At 44.2% G+C, this 17,015-nt stretch overlaps 1 long non-coding RNA gene across 1 annotated transcript; it reads left to right on the top strand.

Annotated features, from left to right (window-relative positions):
- Positions 1-7,814: 7,814 nt before the first annotated feature.
- Positions 7,815-11,169, top strand: LOC310849034. Its single transcript, XR_014566752.1, has 3 exons — positions 7,815-7,923; positions 8,689-8,761; positions 10,975-11,169. It is a non-coding gene; the product is annotated as an uncharacterized lncRNA (long non-coding RNA).
- Positions 11,170-17,015: the final 5,846 nt, after the last annotated feature.

Here is a 17,015-nt window from a genome sequence, read left to right on the forward strand (position 1 = left end):
AAGATGCTGGGTTCTATAGCCTTCCTCTGTGAAATAAAAAAGGACTTTAAGAAACTTTTTCTTGCCTTTAAACTTTCCTGGGCAGTCAGCCGGGAGCCACTGACAGCATCCTGACGGAAAGACAGGGTCACCCTTTAGTAGTCTCTCTGTGTTCTTTGTTTTGCTTTCCTTAATAAAGAAGCTAACTGCAAGTTTGCCATATGCTTCTCTCTCTCTCTCTCTCTCTCTCTCTCTCTCTCTCTCTCTCTGACCTGCAAACAACCTGCTCCACCTGTTGGCTCCCTGAGAGATGACAAGTGAGAGTTCAAGGCGGCAGTGAGACTGATGCTGTGCATGCAGGCTGTCCAAGCCAAACCACACTGCCCTTGGCACTGCCTCTGATCAACACCACCCAGCACACCATAGCTGGATAGCAAGGGAGGTTAGGTCAGCAGCCCTGCATCACCAACCATGACTGGTACACATGCTCAAACTGTGCGGCCTGAGGAGTCAAGGTGTTCAGCTCCTCTCAATGAGGAGTGCAGGCATTTTCTTCTTGTTTAGCCTCTACAGACTCTGTTGAGCATGGGGAAAGAGGGTGGTGGTGCCAAAGCAATGTGCTAACCTGGCAGAGGGAGCTAAAGAAGAATGGGTTGAGGCAACCCACAGGAGGAAACAGAAAGCTTTGCAGCTGGCCACCAGACTACAAGAGGCTCTGCTCCTTTAATTGTTCTAAGCTTTGGGCCCCTTATCTCATCCCCTCCCCAACCAGGAAAAATGAATCTTGAAACCAAAAGCTGGCAACTCTACTGCCAGCTCTCTTTGGCCACACAATTTTCAGCTAACCATCTCATAGGAACATGAGGAGCTGCCTTATATTGAGTCAGATCAATGGTCCATCTACTTCAGTATTGTCTACAACGGCTGGCAGCAGCTCTTCAGGATTTCTCTCTCATGGTCCTGAGAGCAGGGCCCCCAAGACTGGCAGGTAGATGAAGAAGAGCTGAGCAGAGCTGCCACAGTCTTTTCTGGCTATTCCTCTGCTATTGAGTGGACTGCCTGTAGTTCACAGCGCCACCTGTATGTAACCAACCAAACCACAGCATGACAACACTCTTACATATTTATTATATAGCATATGTATTCTTCTTCCATACATTAAACAGCAGAGAAGTTCTAGAGGGCACGCAGTAACTTTTGAATGAGAAATAATGTTTTATGACTTCAAACCCCTGTACACCATCTGCAACCTGTTCTTAGCAAATCACTGTAGAAATAGTTTCTACAGGTATCCACTTCCCCTTTCAGACAATGATTCAGCCCACACTTTCTCTTGGCGTCCCTCCCAGTTCCTAATCTTCAGCCCAATGGGTGCCATATGCCAGAAGTAGCAACAAATGCAACCTCAGCTGTTTCCGTAGAAGATTATTTAATGGCTCCTACCTAGTTAGACTCCTAGCAAGGTTACCTAATTGTGGTTTAGGGTCATTTGCAGGATGCTTTAAGCCAATATGTCTGCCCATACCTCCTATGGTGCCCATGAAAGGTATCTGAATACCTGATACATAGGACTAACAAGAGGAGATGTTGAATATCTTCCTTCCCTGGCTTAACTATCCAGAGGCATTGGACCAGCTGTCCACTATTCAAAACAAAATCCTGGACTAGTCAGACCTTGGTGTGATCTGGCAAGACCATTTTATTTTATGTTTAAGGGATATTCAGAAAATCACAAACTTTCCTGAATCCGCTACTAAGCTTCATTGGTATAGAGAGAAGCACCACAGTTAGTTCCATGTGGATAAGAAATTGGCAAGCAGTAGCCCTAGGGACACGGGTGGCGCTGTGGGTTAAACCACAGAGCATAAGACTTGCCAATCAGAAGGTCGGCAGTTCGAATCCCTGCGACAGGGTGAGCTCCCGTTGCTCGGTCCCAGCTCCTGCCAACCCAGCAGTTCAAAACACGTCAAAGTGCAAGTAGATAAATAGGTACCACTCCGGTGGGAAGGAAAACAGCGTTTCCGGGTGCTGCTCTGTTTCACCAGAAGCGGCTTAATCATGCTGGCCACATGACCTGGAAGCTATATGCCAGTTCCCTTGGCCAATAAAGCGAGATGAGCACCACAACCCCAGAGTCGGCCACGACTGGACCTAATGGTCAAGGGTCCCTTTACCTTTAACTCTAGGCTATGAGCCCTCCTACTCCCAATATGTGCATTTCTCAGATGATTTACGGGTGTGTTGCAAAACTGGTAAAACTAAGCACAGTTGCAGACCAGAAGGACAACCCCCATCCCCAATGGATTTATGCCTTCTCCATCTTGGTCCTTTTATGAAAGTTGAATGGGATTTTTGCTTCCTACAGGTGGGTTGCAACTTACATGTCCAATCAGCATCGCACTTGAGCAGTTTATTAATTATTGTTGTTATTTTAAAGGGAGAGTTGATTTCAACAGATGCACTTTTGTCCTTACACAACCCCTTCAAGTGCAGCTAAATTTATTCCGGGAAAAGCATATTTTCAGAACCACATTATCTTGGTGCATAAAGTTTTTAGAAGCCCAGCTAATGAATAACTGTATTTATGGGAGGGAATTGAAAATGGCCCAATTAGAACTGTTCTGATTAAATGCATAATTTACATTACGTGTGCACTGAATGTTGCAAAATAGAGTAGTTAGAGGAAGGTGATTATGTTTCCAAGAAACATAATTATGTATTAAAGATCTGTAATTACCCACCTGAGCTAGGTATCCGCGCTCAGATCATACATACTGTCATAATTATAAAATTTAAATCTTACCATTTATGCTTTGAACTCTTACTAATGAGAGAGCGTCTGCTGCTTGCCCGGTGTGATTTGGTGGGGGAGTAAGGGATCCTTGCCTTCCTCTAAAAGTCATTGTTGGCAATTCCCCAGAGCCCATGGTTGGCAACAACCATCAGATAAACTGCTAGGAGGCCCATATTACACTGAACTGAGGTTGACAGCACAATCCTAGGCATGCTTGCTCAAAAATACATCCCACACTGTTCAGTGGGTTTCCTCCAGGTAAATGTGCACAGCATCTAGCCCAAGGCAACATGAACAGAAGATCCAAATGTTTATCCACCTATGGGGGCAAAAATATAACAAATAAATTGACCTTGAGTTTCCCTAGATCTTGCTACAGTTGGCTATTTTCTCAAATGGCAGGGCAGAGTCTGAAGACCAGGATTTGGGGAGTATTATTATTAGTAGTAGTAGTAATAGTAGTAGTAGTAGTATACCAGCCTGTACCTGCAGGTCTCAGGGCGGTTCACAAGATAAAATCACAATATAAAAACACAGCACATTCTACTGCAAGATAAGCACATGGTATGAGCATCTCATATATTAAATATCATTCCTATTCTTTTCTTTTTTATAATGCTTTTATTTATTTTTCATGTCACAGAAGATACATTTTGATAAAAAAAAACTGTTACAGCAGGGGGGGAACTTATCCTGATAAAATTACAGACTTTTGCTGTTTTGCACAATTTTTATTAAAGCTTTTTTGATGCAACAAAATGAAAATGGGGAAAAGGAAAGAAAGAAAGAAAGAAAGAAAGAAAGAAAGAAAGAAAGAAAGAAAGAAAGGAGAAATGAAAGACAAAAGAACAACAATTATTATCATCACAATCTTCATTATTATTATTCCCTGCCCATCTGATCCTCCCCCGGAATTCCCAATAAATTACAGACTTTTGTCATGCTGTGTAATAAAGTTTCATTTAATTACTCTAAAAGATCACACCACATTTTTCTGTGAGTGTTGGATGGACTCCTGCCCCACTCTAAAGAATTTGGATAGTCAATAAACATTTGCCATATGTTATAAAAAGAATAGGGATTGTGTTTGCCCTTTGCCGCTCTGACCTGACATGTTCATTTCTCAGCCAGTGCTTTCTTGACAATCAAGCAGATCCCTGTTACGATTTTGCATTGCAGAAGGAAGACAAGAATTCATTTTTGCATGAAGGGTTATGACCTGTTCAGAGTTTATGGTGAGAGGGGATGTTGCTATTATCCAATTTTGGCTGCTGCTATCTAATTTCCGTCCTCATTACTTGTACATGTACAATTTTCACAACAGGAAAGAAGCTTGCCTTAAAAAAATTGACCATCTTACAGAATGAATGGCTCTTCAGTAGGTCATCTGAATCCCCCTGCCTTTAGGAAATTTTCCATCATTGGTCAAGGTGAGAGAAACCTGCATAAAGATCCTGAGCAGCAGCAGAGGCCAGAGATGTGGGGCAGAGATGCTTAACTGACTTCCCAGAAGGTGCGAAGGTGCTGCTTACTGGAAATGGTGAGGCTGGATCAGGTCGGAGCAGTGCAAACACACTGGCTGAGCCCACCAGTGCTTTTGCACCATGCTGCCCTCCCATCTGTTTCATCCCTCCATTTCTCCCTCCCAGTAATCAGATGCAGCTCACCTGCTGTTGGAAGCCGCCTAGTGTGACTGATTATGGTTTCCCCAGTAGTGATGTATGGGAGTGAGAGCTGGACCATAAAGAAGGCTGATTGCCAAAGAATTGATGCTTTTGAATTATGGTGCTGGAGGAGACTCTTGAGAGTCCCATGGACTGCAAGAAGATCCAACCTATCCATTTTGAAGGAAATCAGCCCTGAGTGCTCACAGGAAGGACAGATCCTGAAGCTGAGGCTCCAATACTTTGGCCACCTCATAAGAAGAGAAGACTCCCTGGAAAAGACCCTGATGTTGGGAAAAATGGAGGGCACAAGGAGAAGGGGACAACAGAGGATGTGATGGTTGGACAGTGTTCTCGAAGCTACCAGCATGAGTTTGACCAGACTGCGGGAGGCAGTGGAAGGCAGGAGTGCCTGGCGTGCTCTGGTCCATGGGGTCACGAAGAGTCGGACACGACTAAACGACTAAACCACAACAACAAGAGTGACTGAGGCAACCTAGTAAGATGTGTGGGGTATAAACAATAAAATTATCATTGTGGAATGGGATGTCCCTATTTTCATCAGAGAAAAGTTGGAGGGTATGTGAAAGCGATGTGCCAAAAAGAGAGAAGCAGCATTTGAGTTGATTCACGAAGCAGCCCTAAGCAAAGCCTCTATGTTTTCAGAAGCCTTGAGATGATTGTAGCAGTGGCCATCCTTTCCAATGGCTGTTACAGTCACCTGCATAGACCCCCTTCTTCAGTGCTACCCAGCAGCCACCATAGTTGCTTGCTTCTTGGCAGCACTAGGCAGCCTGAAGCAGCAGTAGAGAGGAGCACACAAGATATGGTGCCCTTCTTTCACATCACTAGTTAGAACTTTCAGCCATTACTTTGTAGCTGGAAGTGGGGAGGCAGAAAAAGGTCCTTTCCTTTCACTCTGCAGTTTTAATCTGAAATCTTAGGCACAGTACTGCTCCCAGAGCTCAGAGATGAGATCTCCTGTGGCATAATGCACCTAGAACAATGGGAGTTTCGAACACTGCGTCAGAGCTATGGTGAGCACAGCACTCTGCCCTCAAATGTTGCGTTTTTGTGGCGTGCATCATGGCCCCAAGATGAAAGAGGCCTTTTCAATTTATTCACATTTTCAATTACATTTCTGAGTAGCAGGGACATTCCAATAGTATATAGCATTGCACCAGATACGGTAATGACACCCAAACTGCATTTGAGCCATTAAAAAAAAATGTACCACTGAACTGCCAGTGCTTCTAATTACATCCTACCCTTTAAACAAATGGCAGGTGGCCAATGAAATGCAAATATTCAAAAAATGGAATGTGTTCAGACAAAAGGGATGATTAAGCTGTGGTAGGACTTATAGTTATGTAAATGAAGATTTTTTTTCCCCTCTCCAACAAGTTGTTGAGTCATCCCACGAAATGGAAACATTTGTCTGAATGACTAATTTGACAGGACTCACTTTGCTTAATATCAGATCATGCATTTTTTGTAATTAAAGTGTGGAATTGTCAGGAACGGGGCCAGAGAGCCCAGAATGCGGGCAGCCTCTCAGGATCTTTGCAGAACGCCAGCCAGAAAAGAGATTTGGCAGGTGCAGGTGCAGGATGGAATGAGGTCCAAGCAGAAGGCAAAGTAGGAGCTGGTCCAAGGCACAGAGGAAAGAGGATCCGGTCCTGTAATGTGAGGACAGATTATGCAGAAGGTAGAGAGACAACAAGAGAGGATTGGAGCCCAGGGCAGCAAACAGAAAAACAACAACAAAGCAACAACAACAACAACAGAAATATTTTAAGGACATTAAGAAAATCAGCTGGTTCCAAAAAGGTGAGGACAAAAGAATGACAGAGGTTTGAAGGCAAGCAAAGACAAGGAGCGGCAGCTGCATTCTTCCTACCTTATTTTGCTGACCCTGATGTGGGGCACTGGGTTCAATGATATGCATTTAGATTTAAGGGCTGTCTGGCCAATACCTGGTGGCCTCCCTCAGCAAAATCGGATCCAGAATATTGAAGTGCACCTGGTGTGGGAGGTGCTTGTCATTTATCTGGGATGACCTGATTTCTAGGACTAAGAAGACTCCAGGCTTCAGTGATGGTTTCAGGAACTGCTAGGATTGTAACTATAGGTTGTTTTGGACCTGTGTGTGGCTCCCCATATGGAAAGCCACAGAACTGAAGATTGGAGCAGCAATTGCTTCAACAATTATGACCTGCAAGCTGGCCATGGGACCTTCCTGGGCAGGAAGGACTATAAACGGGCTTGGTTGCCTGGGACCTAGGTCTTATTTAGCTCTCCTGAGTGTACATTGCTTTGCCCCTGACTTCTGGTTTGATCTTCAACAGTAGCTCCTGCTTGTCCCGCAACTTCAACTTACTCCTCAGCTCTGATTCCTTTTGCTCTTCATTGTTCACTCCCTGGCTAAACTCTTGCTTTCTGGCTCCTGAACTGTCTTGGACAACTGCCTATAACCCAGCCATGATACCTGACTTTGAATGACTAGCTGTCTCCTCCTCCAACCATCCGCATGGAGCATGGAACCACTGCCTGACTCACAGGGCTTCTGGTTCAAGGGCTGTAGCAGAGGAATCAAAATTGAACTGGGAGCAGACAGATAACTAAGGGAAGTAATAATTGGACTTCATGAAGATGGTGTCAAACCAAGGTTTGGATTAACATGAGGGGAGCCCTGCTGGATTAGACTAAAGACCAGTCTACCACAGCTACCTGTTCTCATGGTGGCCAAACAGATGTCTGTGGGAAGCCCACAAACAGTCCCTCAATGCAAAAGCACTCTCCCTCTCATGTCCCCAGCAAGTTGTATCCATACTACCTTTAATAATGGAGGCAACATAGCCATTATGATGACAACTTTGTCCTCCATGAATTGGTATTATTATCTTTTAAATACATTCAAGCCAGTGATATTATTACATCTTGTGATTGTGAATTCCATAGTTGCACTGTGTGTTCTATCTTTTGTCTATCTTGAATCTTCCAATATTCATTCTTGTTGAATGACGCCTGGTTCTGGTATTATAAGAGAGGGAGAAAAATCATCTCTCTCTACACCATACATAATTTTGTTCACTTCTACCATGTCCCCCATTACATACCTTTTTCTAAACTTAAAAACATCAACCAATGCAATCTTTCCTCCTATGGAGCTGCTCCAGCCCGTTGATCAATTTACCTGACCTTGCCTGAACCTTTTCTAGCTCTGCAATCTCCCTTTTAAGGTGTGGTGACCAGAAATGTACACCGTAGTTCAAAGGTGGTCCCTCCATAGATTTGTATAATAGCATTTTGATATTGGCAGATTTACTTTCAATCCATTTCCTAATGATCCTTGACACGGAATCGGCCTTTTTCATAGCTGCTGCACACTGGGTCGACCTTTTCATCAAGTTATCCACCAGACGTCCAAGATTTCTTTCCTGGTCAATCGCCACCAATTCAGTTCACAATGGCATATATATGAAGGTAGGACTTTTTGCCCCAACGTTCATCACTTTGCACCAGCTTACACTGAGCTGCATTGGTCATTTAAATGTCCATTCACCCCGTTTGGAGAAAACCATTCTTGAGCTCCTCATAATGCCATTTTTAAAACTACCCTGAATAATTGAGCTTCGGTGCTAAACCTTGCCATCTCACTGCTCACATTAATGCCAGAACATTTATGAATGAGTTTAAGAGCACAGGTTCCAATTCAGCTACTGTGGGACTCCATCCCACCATTATGAGAATTGTCCATTTCTTCTGTTCTTTACCAGTTACTGATCCTTAAGAGGATCTATCTGTGACTGCTAAACTTGATTGGGAGTCTTTGGTATGGAAGATCACCAAAGCTTTTTGAAAGTCTAAGTGTACAATGGCTACTCCCCACCTCAGCCCATCCACATGCTTATTCTCAATGAACTCTAACAGGTGACATAGACAGGGCTTACCTTTGCAGAAACCATGCTGATATTCTCAGTTGCCTAGCTGCTATATAAAGTTTAGGGCTTACAAAACTAAACCCTGCCCTCCATACATCCTAGGAGTGGGACATGTTTGTAATTCTCCAGTATTGCATTCCATTCCAAAGATTTTCATATTTTGTACTAAGAGTCCAAAATACTGAAAGTCCTTGGTCTAAAATCCTCGTATACTGCCTGGGTTTTAGCCTTACTCACTTCTAGAATATTTTAGTTGAGTTGTCAAATACTGTAGACTACTATCTCTCCCAATGTTTTCTGTCTGCAGAGCTTTGTATGCCTGAACAGAGACGTCAAGCATTTTGAGAACCACTGCTTCTCTCTTTCCCATGCATGCAGAGGTTGGTAAAAATAAGGATTTTGCTGCCACCAAGTGAGAGAGAGAAAAGGGGCTACTGGATGGATATCATACTAAATTTCTGAGGGCCTGGCAAGTTGCTATGACACAATGGTTCTCCGACTTCAGCAAACCTCTTCCACAGTGTGAAGGTTTAGCAGCCCATTCTCACTTACCTGAACACAAGCCCCACTGAACCTATTAGTAGATATGTTTAAGATGGCACTTCAATTCATCAGCTTGAGGAGCAAAATCTTTGAATTCTTAGCACCCACAATTCAGCTTACAGGCTTCATTTGTTTCAAGGAAGCCACTGTACAACAAAATACGTATAAATTAGAAGTAAAGACACATTTTCCTTCTCTGTCTCCCACACTCTCCAAGTCCCTATTTTCCAGGGACGTCCCTGATTTACAGGAGCCATCCCAGTTTCTGATTTGATCCTGGAATGTCCCACTTTTCATTGGAGAAACGTTGGAGGGTAGGGAGTTATCCGACCCTGAGCTGTCTGAAGGCAATCCTGTATTGGGAAGTTTTGTTTAATGTTTAATGATTGTGTCTTTATATATGTTGGAAGCTGCCCAGAGTGGCTGGGGCAACCCAGTAAGATGTTTGGGGTATAAATACTAAAATTATCATTATTCTCTTATTTTGATCGGCGAAATGTTGGAGGGTATGGTCTCCTTCTGCCTTGCTCTTTCTACTTAAAAAAAAAAATAGAGAGAAAGAGATAATAAATGCTATGGTCTCCTGGGGTGCCTCATCTGAGGTCAAGCTACAACCTACTTGTGGGTCCTGATTCATAGTTGAAGAAGACAATTGTTCTAGTACACACCTTCAGTTCATATGGGGCAAAAGCGAGGCTGTTTCAGTTTCCCAAGATTTAAGACAGGGGACATGGCTGAAGGTGCCAGGGATGGAATCTGGGACTTTCTGCTTGTCAGGTGTGCCAACTCTATTTGATTTTTGTTTGAAGGGGCCCAGTGTAGTGCACATTGCAGCTTTAGCACCCAGCTCTACTAGAGTGCTGGGCCTCCTCTAGAGGATGTGATGTCACACACATGCGGCAGGGTCCCCTCAGTCACAGGGGCAACTTGGTGCCTATGGTCACAGCCCTTCTTATGAGACTGTACCACACAGGAGGGAAGCTGGATAGCAAGGGGTAGACAAACTATCTTTAGAAAAGGTTGTGTTCCTAACCACTTCCTCACCAATGTAACCCCGAGAAGCTTCCAAGGAACCTCCCAGTTCTCCGGCAGAGTCTGAAAAAAGGACCTGCTGCGGTGTATATCTCTCTCTCTCACTCTGTGAGAACTTAGGAAAAAATGATTTGCGTACCTGTTCCCACACATAGTCATCCACATGTCTATCGGCATGGTTAGTATTTTGAAAAGGAGAAAGGAAAAGTTGCTCAATAGCGCATCTATCAATATGAATAGCCTTAGCAAGCAATTGCAAAATTCATTCCAGTAATTTATCTGCCTGCATCAATGACCATTGACTGCTTAAAAATCAAGATCAATATTAATGATAGATTTTCAGTGCCATTCCTACGAACATATATTAATAAGCACAGCACAGAAATGATTCTTGACCCTGTGGCATAAAGGACAGATACTCAATAGCCTTGTGTCCTTGCCCAGAATGAACCCTGTACTTGGATTATGCTAATTAAAAACTAAACAAACTGCTGAGGTTTCGTATAATTAAGAGATGGAACAAGGCAATAAACAGCTTGCGGGTGATTTAGAGTTGGAGCCTTTTGATAACGGCAACAAATTGTTTCAGCCAACCTAAACTTCCTCTCTGTGCATTATTTATTTCACTGATCTGGAAGACAAGGGAATACATTGCAACAAGGGTGGCTTGAAAGCGATGTGCATAGACCCAGAAGACAAAAGCATTACTGGGGTATAAGCAAGTATTGACATGGCTGAAATGAGAGAAAGGTGAGCTCTCAATAGGCCCCATTAAGTAACTGGGAAATCACCCAGGTTCAAGAGAGGGAGAGAGCATGATCAGAAGAACTCAGAAGAAATCTGAGAATTTGGAAAAATTACCTTCCCCCTTAGGAAAGGTTTGATTAACAAAAGTGTGCTATTGACAAATTCAAGGTTGTGCTAATGGGGTCACTTCCCCAGATCCTACTTGGATTCTCCTCCCCATTCCTAGCATCTTTTTCCTTGCCTTGGTGCAAATACTTTTACTCTATTAAAGAGATTCCCAAACTGTGGCCCACAGGAGGGCTCCTCAAGCTTCATACAGATGGTTCAGGGTTGGTCTGTGGATTTGTGGTTGAAAACATCCATCACATTAAATGTTCCTATTGGTTTTTAATTGTATTTTTATGGCTGATATTGTTTCTTCTATTATTTCATTACAATTTGAATTAGATGGCATCGGAACGCAATACAGTGGTACCTCGGGTTACATATGCTTCAGATTACATACGCTTCAGGTTACAGACTCCGCTAACCCAGAAATATTACCTCGGGTTAAGAACTTTGCTTCAGGATGAGAACAGAAATCACATGGTGGCAGTGGGAGGCCCCATTAGCTAAAGTGATGCTTCAGGTTAAGAACAATTTCAGGTTAAGAACAGACCTCCAGAACGAATTAAGTTCTTAACCCGATGTACCAGTGTACAGTATTATAAGAAATAAAAGAAGTGATTAAAAGGAAACTACGGTTACCACGGTCACATAAATAGTTAAGCGACCTGCCAAGATCCTCAGCAGTCCTCAAGTGGTCCATGGGGGTGAAGGAAGTTTGGGGATCACCAGTCTCTTAAATTTCATTGGCAGAGAAAAAGACACTGCAGGGGCTAAATTGGTACATGGTGGGAGAATCACATCCTTCAAGGCTCTTCACGGGTGTGTGTGGGGGGGGGGTGTTCAAGACCATTGGTCCACAACACAGAGACTTTAATTTGTCTGCTGTGGTGCTCTGACCTCATTTACTGTAACAGGAGAATTGATGCTATTGTGTTGCGTGTGAACAGAGAAGTGTATTCCAACAGAGGGATCCACAGAGGGACTGGATCATCTCATGTTGTGTCTATTTTGCCACGGTGACACTGGCTTGGCATTTGCCCTGTGTCCCAACTTCCCAGCTCATAAAATTGCAGCAAAATAGACACATGTAACTTTCACCCATCATAGTATATGGTGATGCACACTCACTCCCTGCCTACCTTCATGGAAGTTATTTAAGGGAAAGAGTTACATTTCTTTTGAAACTAAGGTGGAACTAAATAAGTCATTGACTGACTGATAACACAAGGACTTTGGCTGAGCAAAAGGGCTGACGGATATCCCTCACTCCCATTTGTGCATTCAGTTTCCACAGAACTGAGTGCTGCTACAGCAACACCAACGCTCTCATGCTTAAGTTAGTTATTGTGGGCTAGCTGTGCCACCTGGTGCTAAAGTCTGAGAGCTGCAGGGATGTGTTTGCCATGGTTTTCCTAAATTATGGTATACAGAAGACCTTTCGCTTAGGCTGTGTTGTGTTGTTCTGGGTATGCGGGTGGCACTGTGATCTAAACCACTGAGCCTCTTGGGCATGCCAATCAGAAGGTCCCTTTCTCTGTCTCCGATGGAGCTGGTGGCATGGGTGGTTGAGGCAGCAGCGGCAGGGCAGGTTGACATCTTTTACCTCAAGCAGCAAAACAGGATGCACTGTCCCTGGGGCTGGCCCAGGATGCTTTGAGGCTCAAGGAAAAACAGAAAATGGATAAAGGAGTATACACACAGGAAGGTGATGGACAAAAGGTCAAGGGCCCTGTGTGAGACACAGGGTAGAGAGGATCCCTTAGAGTGGGAAGTTGAGGGAAAGGGACAAGGCTCCCAGGTAAGAGCTAGGCAAGTTCACTCTTCTGTGTGCAGAATAAAGATACAAAGAGCTTGGTATTACAGTGGTACCTCTGGTTACGTACTTAATTCGTTCCGGAGGTCTGTTCTTAACCTGAGACTGTTCTTAACCTGAAGCACCACTTTAGCTAATGGGGCCTCCCGCTGCTGCCGTGCCACCGCTGTGCAATTTCTGTTCTCATCCTGAAGCAAAGTTCTTAACCTGAGGTACTATTTCTGGGTTAGCAGAGTCTATAACCTGAAGCATCTGTAACCTGAAGCATATGTAACCCAAGGTACCACTGTACTATATTCTTTTCTGTCTTCGTCTTTCTTTTCTTCTTTTCCTCTTTCCTGCTTTCTTCCCTATCTTTCTTCTTTAGATTAGTTAGGCTTTTGTTGTAAGTGGAAAACCTTCAAGGAAAACTTGATTTTGAAAAAAGGAAAGGCTACACAAACACACCCAGCCACCATGACCCACTCCTCCACAGCCCCTCTGCTGCTGCTACCCCCTCTGGGTGGCAGGGAGCCAATGGGCAGGCAGAAGCAGGCAGAAGGGGGGTAGAAAGAAGCTGTGTGGACAGCTATCAAGGGCAGGAGATAGTGAGCAGTGCATGCCTCAGAGGCTGGATCTGCCACCTCTCCCAGCTGTCTGCGGCCTGTCGCCCTGAGGCAACTGCCTCATCACGCTTCATGGGCAAGTTGGCCCTCTTGGAATGACCTGCATAAGCAAGTTGTTCAAATCTACATCTGAGTCACTATGGGATTCCAATTTAGGAGGGTAGCAATTTCGTTGTTGCCTCATTCTATCCCATACCACACTCATCAAAAGGGTTGCCCTCACCTGCTGGTAATGTTAGCATGGTTTTATTTTAACGGTAGCTGTCCTCCCTGCTTTTCATCCTTCTTCTCAGTTCCTATGCGGAAAGTAAAATGTGCCGCCAACCTTGTCAAAGAAGGAGATGTATGAGTGATCTGTATTCGACGCAAATCACTAAGGTGCCTGGGCGCCAATTCATTATAGCTATAATTATGTCTTACTCAAAAATGGGTGGCATTTTAAATGATATTCTTAACACTTTCCCCTCATGCCAAGGTCTTTACAGGATAGCTCGTCTTTATCTCGCTGACCTTTGGTTACTTAGTGCGGTTTTTATGTTCAGTAATTGGACATGCCAATTAACTACCTATTTAAGGATAAAGGCTATATTTAAAATGAGTCTGGAATGCTGAAACGCTTCCCTCGGCAAGGGAAAATGGCTGAAAGGCCATGCAAATGAATGCACTTGTCAATGCTAGCAAATAAGGGTTCTATCTGCCACTGATGCTGAATTTGCCCCAGTTTATCAAGCTGTTTTATAGCTGATTTGCCCAACTGAGGGAAGTGGGGAGGTGTTTCAGAGAGAGAACACCTGAAATCAGCTGGATAGCTCAGTTGGTTAGAGCTTGGTTGCTGATAACACCACGGTTGCAGGTTTGATCCTGATAAAGGACAGCTGCATGTTCATGCCTTGCAGGGGTTGGACCATATGATCCTCAGGGTCCCTTCCAACTGTATGATTCTGTGAGTCCACCATGAGCTGCTCAGATTCTCCTCCACTCTCAAATGCCATGCAACCCACTGCAGGCTCAAATTGTGGGCGACAGGGGCTTAGAAATGAAAGAGGGAGCCGAATTGCCTCTCCTCTTTCCCATTTCTCCATCTTTCACATTTCACATTTCTCCATCTCAGAGTATTGCAAAAGAATGATGTCAATCAACATTTGATGACCTCCTTCTACTGGTCAGCAGTAGAAAGTGTCCTTTCATACTGCATCACGGTGTGGTACGCTGGTTTGACATCAACTGATAGGAAGTGCCTACAGAGGGTGGTGAATACAGCACAAGATATCCGCTGGATGAAATAGTGGAAGAACGTTGCCTCAGGAGAGTGAGGAAAATTCTCAGGGGTGATTGCCTGGCCGGCAATTTCTTGATCTCCTACCCTCAGGCAGAAGATATAGAAGCATGATTAGTCGCACCAACAGGGTAAAGAACAGCTTCTATCCGTGGGCCGTTAGGCTGCTGAATGAAAAGATAACAACAAGGCAACTGACTTTCGGGTTTGGCGGGTGTGCGTCAGTAAATGAGGGGAATTAAGACTCTTAGTCTGAGTGGGGGGGTGCTCGTGTAATCTTACTGTATACAAGTTGTACAAGTGACAATAAAGTATAAAGTATTTCAATTTCTGTGGGAGAATTTTGAGGGTGGAGCAAAACTCATGATCCAATGTCAGCCTTATCCAGAGTTAGGAGGTATCAATGAGCCTGTAAATTTCAGTTTCCCTCCGTTTCTCATTTTTCCCCATCTTAAAATTTGTTCTTCACATTTCCACCATCAGTGTGATTATTATTATTTCTTTAAAAAGAAAAGTCATCTCGAAAATTCATCGGCATTTTAGTTGAAAGTTCAAATGAGGGTTTTCTTTTATTCATCCTATTTGTATCCCACTTTCAGGGGGATGTTTTAAATGAGCAACCAAAATGTTAAAGGGTAGGAATGCAAGCCTGTTATACAAACACACCCATCAGGGAGCCATGATGTGAAATGGTTTCCTAAGGTGACATTTTAGCCACATAACAACCCGGGGAAGTAGGCTAAATCCAGAGCCAGTGAATTGTCCAAGGACACCCATGAGCACAACAGCTAAAAAAGTGTGTGCCAAGTAGTGGTTAGAGTGTCAGATTGAGGAGATCCAGATTCAAATCCTTGCTGATTGGTGACCTTGGGCCAATCACTGTCTCTTGACCTAGCCTACCTTGCAAGCTGGTTATGAAGATAGAATGGAGAAGGAGGCCATTTCTTTATTCCAGCAAATAAAGGGGGGATATAAATGCAACCAACAGTGAGCAGCTATTTGAACCCTGGGAGTTCCTCATCCAATCCTACCCCCTTATCAAATGCACCATAAGTGCCCCTCAACTAGCAAAGGATTCCAGGTAAGTGACCCTTGACGGCTTGCAGTCTTCAAACCTGAACTGAAAATTGCCGCAATCTAATGTTGCTAAAGGTAAAGGGACCCCTGGCCATTAGGTCCAGTCGTGACCAACTCTGGGTTTGCGGCGCTCATCTTGCTTTATTGGCTGAGGGATCCGGCATCCAGCTTCCAGGTCATGTGGCCAGCATGACTAAGCCGCTTCTGGCAAATCAGAGCAGCGCACGGAAACTCCATTTACCTTCCCGCCGGAGTGGTACCTATTTATCTATTTGCACTTTGACATGCTTTCGAACTGCTAGGTTGACAGGAGCAGGGACCGAACAACGGGAGCTCACCCTGTTGCCAGGATTCGAACCACCAACCTTCTGATCGGCACATCCTAGGCTCTGTGGTTTAACCCACAGTGCCACCCGCGTCCCTAATCTAATGTTGCTAGACGTCCATAATTTCCCGGATGTAAGGGCGTCCAGGCATCTGGGCGGAAATTGCTGAAATGTCTGGGAAAATCCGGATCAATGGCAGCCCATGTTGGTAGTGTAGATTTTGGTGAATTTCATTAAAAATAGCTTCTTCCTTCTTCTTTTTTAGATTTCGCCAAGAAAAGCTCAACATGTTTTTGTCCGGATTTTCCCTTTTTGAAATATGGCAACCCTACTCTATCATTTATCTTCTCTCTTTGTCATTTAAACAGACAAGCGGAGTTCTACAAAAGTAAAGCATTCTCTCCCCTCTCGTGTGATATGTGCTTTATAGCTGAAAAATAGCTTGGGGTGCATCAAGCTTTTGTTCCAAAAGCCACTGCAGATGGGATTTCTTTTCAGAGAAAGGAGGTTCTGCTATTATACTACCAAGCTGCGACAAGCAGGTAGGACATAAAATACTCACAAGGTGCTTATTATTGTGACTACCTGTGAACTGCATGTTGCAAGCAAGCTCATTAGAGTTGATCTTTTACTGTAGATGGGATGCAGAACCCCATTTTCAAACTCTATGCGGCTCGTCGCAAAGTGCCCCCATCCATTTCTTTTGTAAAGCGAACAAGGGAACAATACGCTAAAATGCACTTTATAGACAAATAAAAGGAACGCCTGGATCAGCAGAACGTGTTGGGCTTCTGTTTAATTTGTGCCCCCAAGGCTCCACCATTTATTGCAGCAGAGCAGGTGGATCTCCAGTCATCAACCTGGCTCCTATTATGGTTTAAGGCAGGGATGGGAACCAGGAAAGAGGGCACCCTGTTGGTTCTCCTGCATTTCTCACTGGTTTTTGATACCACTAACTGGGTTACCACAAAGGGATGGAACTAGGTGGGGGGGGGGAGCACAGTGGTTCTCGAGAGCTGAACTCATTCCCAAGAGATGGGATTGAGAAGATGGTGCTGAGGAATGTTGCTCTTCACTTTGGCTAGTGGCCTATGACTCCATCTTGCC

This window comes from Podarcis gaigeae (genome assembly GCF_964106915.1).
Source record: "Podarcis gaigeae genome assembly, chromosome: 7".
NCBI lineage: Eukaryota > Metazoa > Chordata > Lepidosauria > Squamata > Lacertidae > Podarcis > Podarcis gaigeae.